Here is a 9,663-nt window from a genome sequence, read left to right on the forward strand (position 1 = left end):
CATGTCCGTCTGTCCGTCCGCATGAACGTCGAGATCTCAGGAACTGCAAAAGCCAGAAAGTTGAGATTAGGCATACAGACTCCAGAGACATAGAAGCAGCGCAAGTTTGTCGATTCATGTTTCCACGCCCACAAACCGCCCAAAACTGCCACGCCAACAGTTTTGAAAAATAATATGATGTTTTTTAATTTTTTTATTGATCTTGTACATTTTTATCGATTTGCCAAAAAACTTTTTGCCACGCCCACTCTAACTCCCACAGCTGCCACGCCCACACTTTTGAAAAATGTTTTGATATTTTTTCATTTTTGTATTAGTCTTGTAAATTTCTATCGATTTGCCAAAAAACTTTTTGCCACGCCCACTCTAACTCCCACAGCTGCCACGCCCACACTTTTGAAAAATGTTTTGATATTTTTTCATTTTTGTATTAGTCTTGTAAATTTCTATCGATTTGCCAAAAAACTTTTTGCCACGCCCACTCTAACGCCCACAAACCGCCCAAAGCTGCCACGACAACACTTTTGAAAAATGTTTTGATATTTTTCATTTTTGTATTGGGCTTGTATATTTCTATCGATTGGCCAAACAACTTTTTGCCACGCCCACTCTAACGCCCACAGCTGCCACGCCCACACTTTTGAAAATTGTTTTGATATTTTTTCATTTTTGTATTAGTCTTGTAAATTTCTATCGATTTGCCAAAAAACTTTTTGCCACGCCCACTCCAACGCCAACAAACCTCCAAAAACTCTCAGTGTTGAAGACTCTTCTTGGCACTTCCTTTAGCTGAGTAACGGGTATCAGATAGTCGGGGAATTCGACTATAGCGTTCTCTCTTGTTTTTATACCCGTTACTCGTAGAGTAAAAGGGTATACTAGATTCGTTGAAAAGTATGTAACAGGCAGAAGGAAGCGTTTCCGACCATATAAAGTATATATATTCTTGATCAGGATCAGTAGCCGAGTCGATCTGGCCATGTCCGTCTGTCCGTCCGTCTGTCTGTCCGTCTGTCCGTCTGTCCGTCTGTCCGTCTGTCCGTATGAACGTCGAGATCTCAGGAACTACAAAAGCTACAAAGTTGAGATTAAGTATACAGACTCCAGGGACATAGACGCAGCGCAAGTTTGTCGATTCAGGTTGCCACGCCCACTCTAACGCCCACAAACCGCCCAAAGCTGTCACGCCCACACTTTTGAAAAATGTTTTGATATTTTTTCATTTTTGTATTGGTCTTGTAAATTTCTATCGATTTGCCAACAAACTTTTTGCCACGCCCACTCTAACGCCCACAAACCGCCCAAAGCTGCTACGCCCACACTTTTGAAAAATGTTTTGATATTTTTTCATTTTTGTATTGGTCTTGTAAACTTCTATCGATTTGCCAAAAAACTTTCTGCCACGCCCACTATAACGCCTACAAACCGGCAAAAACTGTGTTTAAGACTCTCCTTCTCCCTTCCACTAGCTGAGTAACGGGTATCAGATAGTCGGGGAACTCGACTATAGCGTTCTCTCTTGTTTTTTCTTAGTATTTTAAAGTTTTATCGATCTGCAGAGAAACTTTTTACCACGCCCACCCTAACGCTCACAAGCCGCACCAAACTGCCACGCCAACACTTTTAATAAATGTTTTGATATTTTTTTACATTTTCATTAGTTTTGTAAATTTCTTTCGATTTGCCAACGCCCTTTCTAACGTCCACGTTTCGCCAAAAACTGTCAGTGTTGAAATTTCTCCTTCGCACTTCCACTAGCTTCCTATAATTTCCACAAAAGTCGGGGAACTTGTCTAAAGCGTTCTCTCTCTTATGTTTTATTCTTTTTAGGACTCTTCCATTTTTTCTTAAGACCGCCACAGTCATAAGCACCGTAGTTCACGGCATATAGGTCCAACAAGATGCGAAAAGTCAGTCTTTCTTCAAACAAATATGGGTATTTGTGACGCAAAAATTCTACATTTTAAGTCTTCTTAGCGTCTCCACAGCGGGCCACCTTAAACCTTAACTTTCTCTTTTATACAACTCCAATCAAGCGTCTCCACTTCTCTTCGGATGTAATAGTCATATTAGATAATTCTTTGTAGAAATTTCGGTTTTAATTACAAACTATCAACAATTTTTTCCTATTTACATGGATTTCTAAATATCTCCAATATCTTTCGCTTATCTTCGAATAATAAGTGAGCTGTTGAAGAAATTATATTCGATAAAGTGATGAGCGGCTTTGCCGTCCTTAATAAAATTTTCACGTAGTCAGCAGGTTTGATGACGTAGTTGGAGGTGATGTAAAATTAAGCAATTATACTAAATAGCATTACGTAATATATAACATAACATAACATAACATACGGCGGGATTCGAAATCACGATTTCTAACGGATTATGATTAACACGCGACTTATGTCGGCGGGTGTCCGTATCGCTGTGTTTAAAGGGGATCAAAAAATTGCCATTGAGTTACACGTTTAAAAAAAGAAAATGGCTTTAATTGAATAACCCAGAATTCGATATTTTAATTTTAAATTACAAATCCATAGCATCGTTTCTAGAGAAACCTTCGATGCAGGAAGCTGGAGAATAAGGATTTCGCTATTACAAGCTGGGTCATCCTCTCTTGTCACCAATTTCAACCCTTCCACCTGTGCCTTCTGCAATTGCGTTCATACAGATCTGAGCACAACACCCCAGACTAAATCATGCCGTAGAACTCCCTATATTGCCTGGGACGTCTGCTGCTTTACTTGCACAGTATATTAGTAAAGATATGCAACCGTATTAGTAAAAATCCATTCCGCGTTCCTTTGTCGTGCTCTACTGGACTCGGGATCTAAACAACGTACTGATTATCAACTTAACTTCAATTTAAAAAGCCAATGTCATCCGCTCGCATTTCCGACTACTTGTCTTCGTGCCACCAATATAACCAATTTATTGGTTGGCACGCTATTGAACGCTATAGTCGAGTTCCCTGACTATCTGATACCCGTTACTCAGCTAGTGGAAGTGCGAATAGAATTTCAACACTGACCGTATGTGGCGGTTTATGGGCGTTAGATTGGGCGTGACAAAAAGATTTATGGCAAATCGAGAGAAATTTACAAGACTAACAAAAATTTTAAAAAAATATAAAAAAATTTTTTAAAAGTGTGGGCGTGGCAAGTGTTTCTGCAGGTCGATAGAAATTTACAATACTAATAGAAAAATGAAATAATATAAAAACATTTTTTAAAAATGCACAACTTTTAAAGGTTTATTAGTATTGAAAAATCATTTAGGTATGTTGCGTAAGCTTTCACTATCAAAATTATATACAATCATAGGAATTATCGAAGTTATGATTTTACTTATAAAAAAAAAAACAAGAGAGAACGCTATAGTCGAGCTCCCCGACTATCTGATACCCGTTACTCAGCTAGTGAAAGTGGGAAGGAGGTCTTCAACACTGACAGTTTTTGGCGGTTTGTGGGCGTTAGAGTGGGCGTGGCAAAAAGTTTTTTGGCAAATCGATAGAAATTTACAAGACCAATACAAAAATGAAAAAATATCAAAACATTTTTCAAAAGTGTTGGCGTAGTAGCTTTAGGCGGTTTGTGGGCGTCAGAGTGGGCGTGGCAAAAAATTTTTTTGCAAATCAATAAAAATTTATAAGACTAATAGAAAAATGAAAAAATATCAAAACATTTTTCAAAAGTGTTGGCGTGGCAGCTTTGGGTGGTTTGTGGGCGTTAGAGTGGGCGTGGCAGCATGATTCGACAAACTTGCGCTGCGTCTATGTCCCTGGAGTCTGTATGCTTAATCTCAACTTTCTAGTTTTTGTAGTTCCTGCGATCTCGACGTTTATACGGACAGACAGAAGGACGGACAGACGGACATGGCCAAACCGACTCGGCTATTGATCCTGATCAAGAATATATATACTTTATATGGTCGGAAACGCTTCCTTCTGCCTGTTACATACTTTTCAACGAATCTAGTATACCCTTTTACCCTACGAGTAACGGGTATAACAATCCTCAGTAATGTTTACGAAATTATGGTAATATAAATATTCTGAAATACTTGATTTAAAAAACATTCAGAAGCCTTTCGATAATGTATTTCAGGTAATGCTTTTGGAAGCCTCCCTGCAGTTCCATCCATTAGCTTTTCACCGATGAATTACCAAACTGTAACAATTTCGACCGTTTACTAACGGCTAAATTTATATGAAAACAAGAGATATCGCTGTAGTCGAGTTCCCCGCCTACTTAATACCCGTTACTCAGATAATGGAAGTGCGCAGAGAAATTTCAGCATTGACCGTTTTTGGGGGTTTGTGGGCGTTAGAGTGGGCGTGGCAAAAATATGTTTGGCAAATCGAGAGAAATTTACAAGACTAACCAAAATGCGAAAAAATATCAAATCTTTTCAGAGTGTGGACGTTAGGGGGCCGTGGCTAAAAGTTTTTCTGCATATCGATAGAAATTTACAATACTAATACAAAAATGTAAAAATATCAAAACATCATCATAACATCGACTCCGCAATTGATCCTGATCAAGAATATATAAACTTTTTATGGTCGGAAACGCTTTCTTCTGCCTGTTGCATACTTTTCAACGAATCTTGTATAACCTTTTACTCTACGAGTAACGGGTATAACAATTGTTGATTTTAACATAGGGATGTCCAGGAAATCATCGCTTTGATATATATCACATAAACACCGCAAAAGGAGCGGAGTGTAAGGAGTGTAAGCAAAAATACATATAAATTATCTATTAAATTGCTGAGTCTTGTGCGTTTTGCCCTACGGAGTTGGGGCCAGCTTCGTTTCAGTTGCTTTGAAAATGGTACTACATGTTCACAATTACAATTAATTCTAACCTTAAAATAAAAAATTTTAGATGTATAAGTTATAATTTTAAGTATTTGAATATATTTATTTGAGTAGTTATACAAATATGACAGGGCTTGTGCGGTCTGCACTTAATGAGGCGAATTGTAGGTACGTGGCGATGACCGACGCTTCCAAACTCCCAAAATCGACTGACTTAAGTATAACAAGAGTTCTTATCTCTAAAGCTTAATCTACAATAACAAGGTGCAGTTTCTTATAGGTAAAGCTCGATCTATATATAGAAAAAAGACTTGAGGCTTACGACTATATTTCGTCAGTTTGGTGATTGTGTTAACTCCTCCCCTTCTAAGACGAAGGCTGTCCACAGACTTTTTACAATTGGCAAATCTATTTGAAAGCGGATCTTACGGGTAACATTGGTTGTGCTTACAGCTTACTCATTGCCAACAAGTTCCCATACTGCCAACTTGGTACTGCGGTAAACCATCGATGGGAAGGCAGTTCTGCATATCTGGATGATCCAAGAAGTTCGTAAATGCTGTTGATTCTCCATGTCATGGGTTCGCAACAAGGTTCTGGAGATGATCGTAGCGAACTTGGAAAACATCTTTATTGTAGCCGTCGACTTGTTGACGACGATGATGCTGATGTTGGTTGAACTGGTTGACCATCAAAATGTATTTGTTGAACGCACTCTGGATGGCGTCTGATGGCAGATATTATTCAGTTCGTCGTTTCAGTACCCAGGCGCAGAAATAGTTGCCGCATCTTTATATCTTTAGCAGATACTACGTTGATAGATCTTAATTCCTTCTCATCTACTTAAGAGGTAGTTACAGTTTTAATACTAAAGTTTTGACAATAATTAAGTATAAGAATTATAATTTTATAATAAAGTTCATTCAGATATTTTTGATATTAAAGTATGTAGTAAAACGCTTATTGATTGCAAGTATTGATTTTCCTATTTAGTTGAACAAAATCAGAAAAGGGTATTGATAACATTAGTGTTTTTTTTTTTTATCAGGAAATAGAAATCTAATTAGAGTGAGTGCGCTATACTATTATTATGTCGTTTTGTTAATGCATTTATTTTCTATTGTAGTTTTAGGAAATATTTGTGGTTGCGTGGATTTTAAGTTTTCAAATAATACGGGTTAGCATTTCATCACATACCTTTAAACTTTTCTAAAGAGGATGAAGCGGATATAATAAAGATTAAATAAGTAAGATTTGACAAATGTTTAATTGAAAAACTGTTGCAAACTCTTTTATTAGTGTCCAGACTTCACGTTTGTATTTTGCTAACTTGGCGATGGTCACAAAAGGAAAAGAAATAATAAACCTAGCGTAGATTATCTTTATGAACGACCCTCCCTTTTATGAGGACCGTTGTCCCGAAGTCTGCTTCGATTAGTTCTTCCCTATACCGTGGGGTTAGTTTATTTCCCAAGCGATTGTTTTGTTTTACCATGACGGTTTCTCCCACCTCAAAGGTTCTGTCTCGTCTGGTTACATTTTCTCTTCTTAGCTGTTTTTCCTGAGCTTCGTTAACCATTTCTACTATCTCGTTAGCCAATTCGGGAGGAGTTGAATGAATAATGTCGATCGGTCTTCTATTGGTGACTGAGTGCACCGTCTTATTGTATTCTATTGTTTCCTGAAGAATAAGGTTGACAGTATCATTCATTCCACCGTCAAGTTTCAGGCATCGAGCTATTTCTAAAAGCGTGCTGTGAAGCCTTTCAACCTGTCCGTTTGAGGTACTATGAAGTGGAGGTGCGTTCGCTATGTCAACATTAAAACGATTTTTCAAAAGTGACTTGATTGACTCGGAATTTATGGACGGTTCATTGTCACAAAATATTGTCTTTGAATGGGGATAAAAGTTCATTAATTGCATAATTGCAGGTTCTAAATCAGTTATCGTTCGAGAGCCGATTGGTTGCACAATAGCGAATTTGGAAAGTTTATTAATACATGTCAAAAAGTACTTCCTATCCGTAGAAAATATATCAATATGCAATGTCTCGCCTACATGTGACGGAATAGGTGTTTTCCCGAGGATTTGCTTTTGCGGATGGCGGTCGTATTTGGCTTTTTGACAAACCAAGCAGTTAGCAACAAAGGTAGCGGCTATTTGGGACATTTTAGGGAAAAAGTAGTATTGAAGAATTTGTTTTACATTCTCCTGTGCAGCCCTATGCGCTCTGTTGTGCTCCAAAGACACTATTTCCCGTTGCTCAGTTTGATTAAAAATGTCGCTAACCATTTTCATAGTGTGTCGGAAGGTCGTTGCTGGAAACTCATTTACAAGACTGTTTTGAATGAAAGCTAGTACAGGTAATTCGCAGTGTATCGCATTCACTACATCCGGCTTAACCACATCACGAATTCTTCCGAGTAAAGTCTCTTTGTCTAGAAATTGTATTAGATGCCTTGTCTTGCTTCCGAAAATAACAAAAGTTCGAGTTGAGTCTGCGGTGCCCTCATCTATTACTATCTGGTTTCTAAAACAGTTAACCGGCTTGTCGATAGTTTCGATTGTAAAAGTCAATGAAATTTCGCTATGTATTGTTGCAATGTCTGACCGGGGTTCGTCCTCTAGGACATGAATAGCCTGCCTGAATAGTGCATCGTCAACATAGTTCTCCTTGCCAGGTTTATAGAAAATTTTAGCATTATGTTCGTCTATAAACGCCTTCCATCTCTTGATTTTTGCATTTGGATTCCTATCTGACACGGCGTATGTTAACGGTTGGTGATCTGTAAAAATGTTTAAGTTTTTGACACCATATAGATAGTTCCTAAGAGACTTTAAAGCCCAAACGATGGCCAAAAGTTCTCGTTCATTTGTTGCGAAATTAAGTTCTCTATCCTGTAAAGTTCTCGAAATCATTGTAACAGGCTTGCCATCCTGTGATAAGACTGCACCCAGGCCAAAAGCCGAAGCGTCTGTTGTTAAGTCAAAGGCTTTCCTATAATCGGGATACAATAACATTACATTTTCGGAGACAAGAACATTTTTAAGTTTCTCAAAAGCAGAACATTGTCTTTCATCGAAAGAAATTGGTATCTTTTTAGACTGGCTTGCGGAAACTTTTCCGTTTTCACCCTTCAGAATGTCAGTCAGTGGTCTAGCAATAGAGGCGAAGTCCTTAATAAAGCAGCGGTAATAACTTGCTAACCCTAAAAACGATCGAACACTAAACAGATTAGTAGGTTGATTATATTTCTGAATAGCCTCTACTTTGCTAGGACTGGTTGTGATACCTCCACTTGACACCATAAATCCGAGATACTCGACGCTTTCCTTGAAGAAAAACGATTTCTCTTTAGAAACCCTCATGTTTGCCTCAGACAGTCTGTCTAGTACCCAAGCAACGTCGTTTACGTGGTCCTCGATTCCGTTTGAAAATATTATTACGTCATCAACGTAAACATAACATGACTTTCCTATACGGTCCCTAAGAACATCATCAATAGCACGTTGAAAAATATTTGGGGCATTTTTCAAGCCAAACGGCAAACGGCAAAACTCGTATTTTCCATTTCCTACTGAAAAGGCAGTTTTCTCCCTATCCTTTTCTGCGAGCAGAATTTGGTGAAACCCCGATTTAAGGTCAAGAGTTGTAAAGAACCTGGCCTTTCCCAAATTTGACAAGATGGATACTACGTTTGGTATAGGGTACTTGTCGTCGATTGTTTTTAAATTTAGTTTTCTAAAATCTATAACCAACCTTTTCTTATTGTTTCCCTTTTCATCTGTACCTCTTTTTTCGACTACCCAAACCGGATTGTTGTAAGGTGACGACGAGGGCCTGATAATTCCGTCCTTCAACAAAGCATTTGTTTCCTTATTCACAAAATCTGATACGCCCATGGGGTACGGATAGAGTTTTGAGTAAATGGGTTGGTCGTCCTCAGTACGTATTGTGGCAACAATGTTGGTATTATACGGCAGTGCTTCTTCCGGTTCCGCAAAGACGGCCAATCGGTTTCGAAGCATTGTATGGAATTTATTAGATATCTGATTTGGAACCACAATATTCTCTATGTTGGTGAAATTTACGCTGTCACATCTCAAAAACTGAATAGATTCCACTTCATTGTTGATATTCAACGTTTTGTTCTTAAAATCTAACGTTGCATTTCCCTGTTTCAAAAGGTCAAGTCCTATTATTGCGTCAAAACTATAGAGACTTGGAAGAATAAAGAATTGAACAGATGTGTTAAATAGCTTAATAAAACATTTCTGTTTGACGGTGTTGCAACCATGGAGCGATTTTACCGTGAATTTATTTTGTACCGGCATTAAGTTTTTTAATTCAGGGAGGGGCTGTATATAATTTTTCGAAGCCCCGGTGTCAATCAAAAGTTTTATGGTTCTCCCTGCTATCTCTCTTTCTATGTACGGTAGCAGGGATTTGTGGCTAAAAAATGAACATGATCGTAATTCACTAGTTCGTCCTCATAATCATCAACCTCCGCTTCTGCCTCCTTTTGATAATCGTCTGTGTCTTCCTCACATTGACCTTTCTCATGAGGTAAGTGGTTGATCCTCTGCTGTTTTGGCCCTGTAAACCTTGCACTGCCACTTGTTGGTCTTTTTGATGCTTGCGCATACCCAACATGTCCCTGAGCCTGACTTGTGTTTTGCTGTTGGGGTTGCGATGCGAATTGATTTTGTGTTTGAAATGACTTTTGTTGTTGGGATGGCCAAGAATATTGTTGTTGAGATGGCCAAGAATATTGTTGTTGAGATGGCCAAGAATATTGTTGTTGAGATGGCCAAGAATTTTGTTGTTGAGATGGCCAAA

The sequence above is a fragment of the Drosophila yakuba genome, chromosome 2L, assembly GCF_016746365.2.
Source record: "Drosophila yakuba strain Tai18E2 chromosome 2L, Prin_Dyak_Tai18E2_2.1, whole genome shotgun sequence".
Lineage (NCBI taxonomy): Eukaryota > Metazoa > Arthropoda > Insecta > Diptera > Drosophilidae > Drosophila > Drosophila yakuba.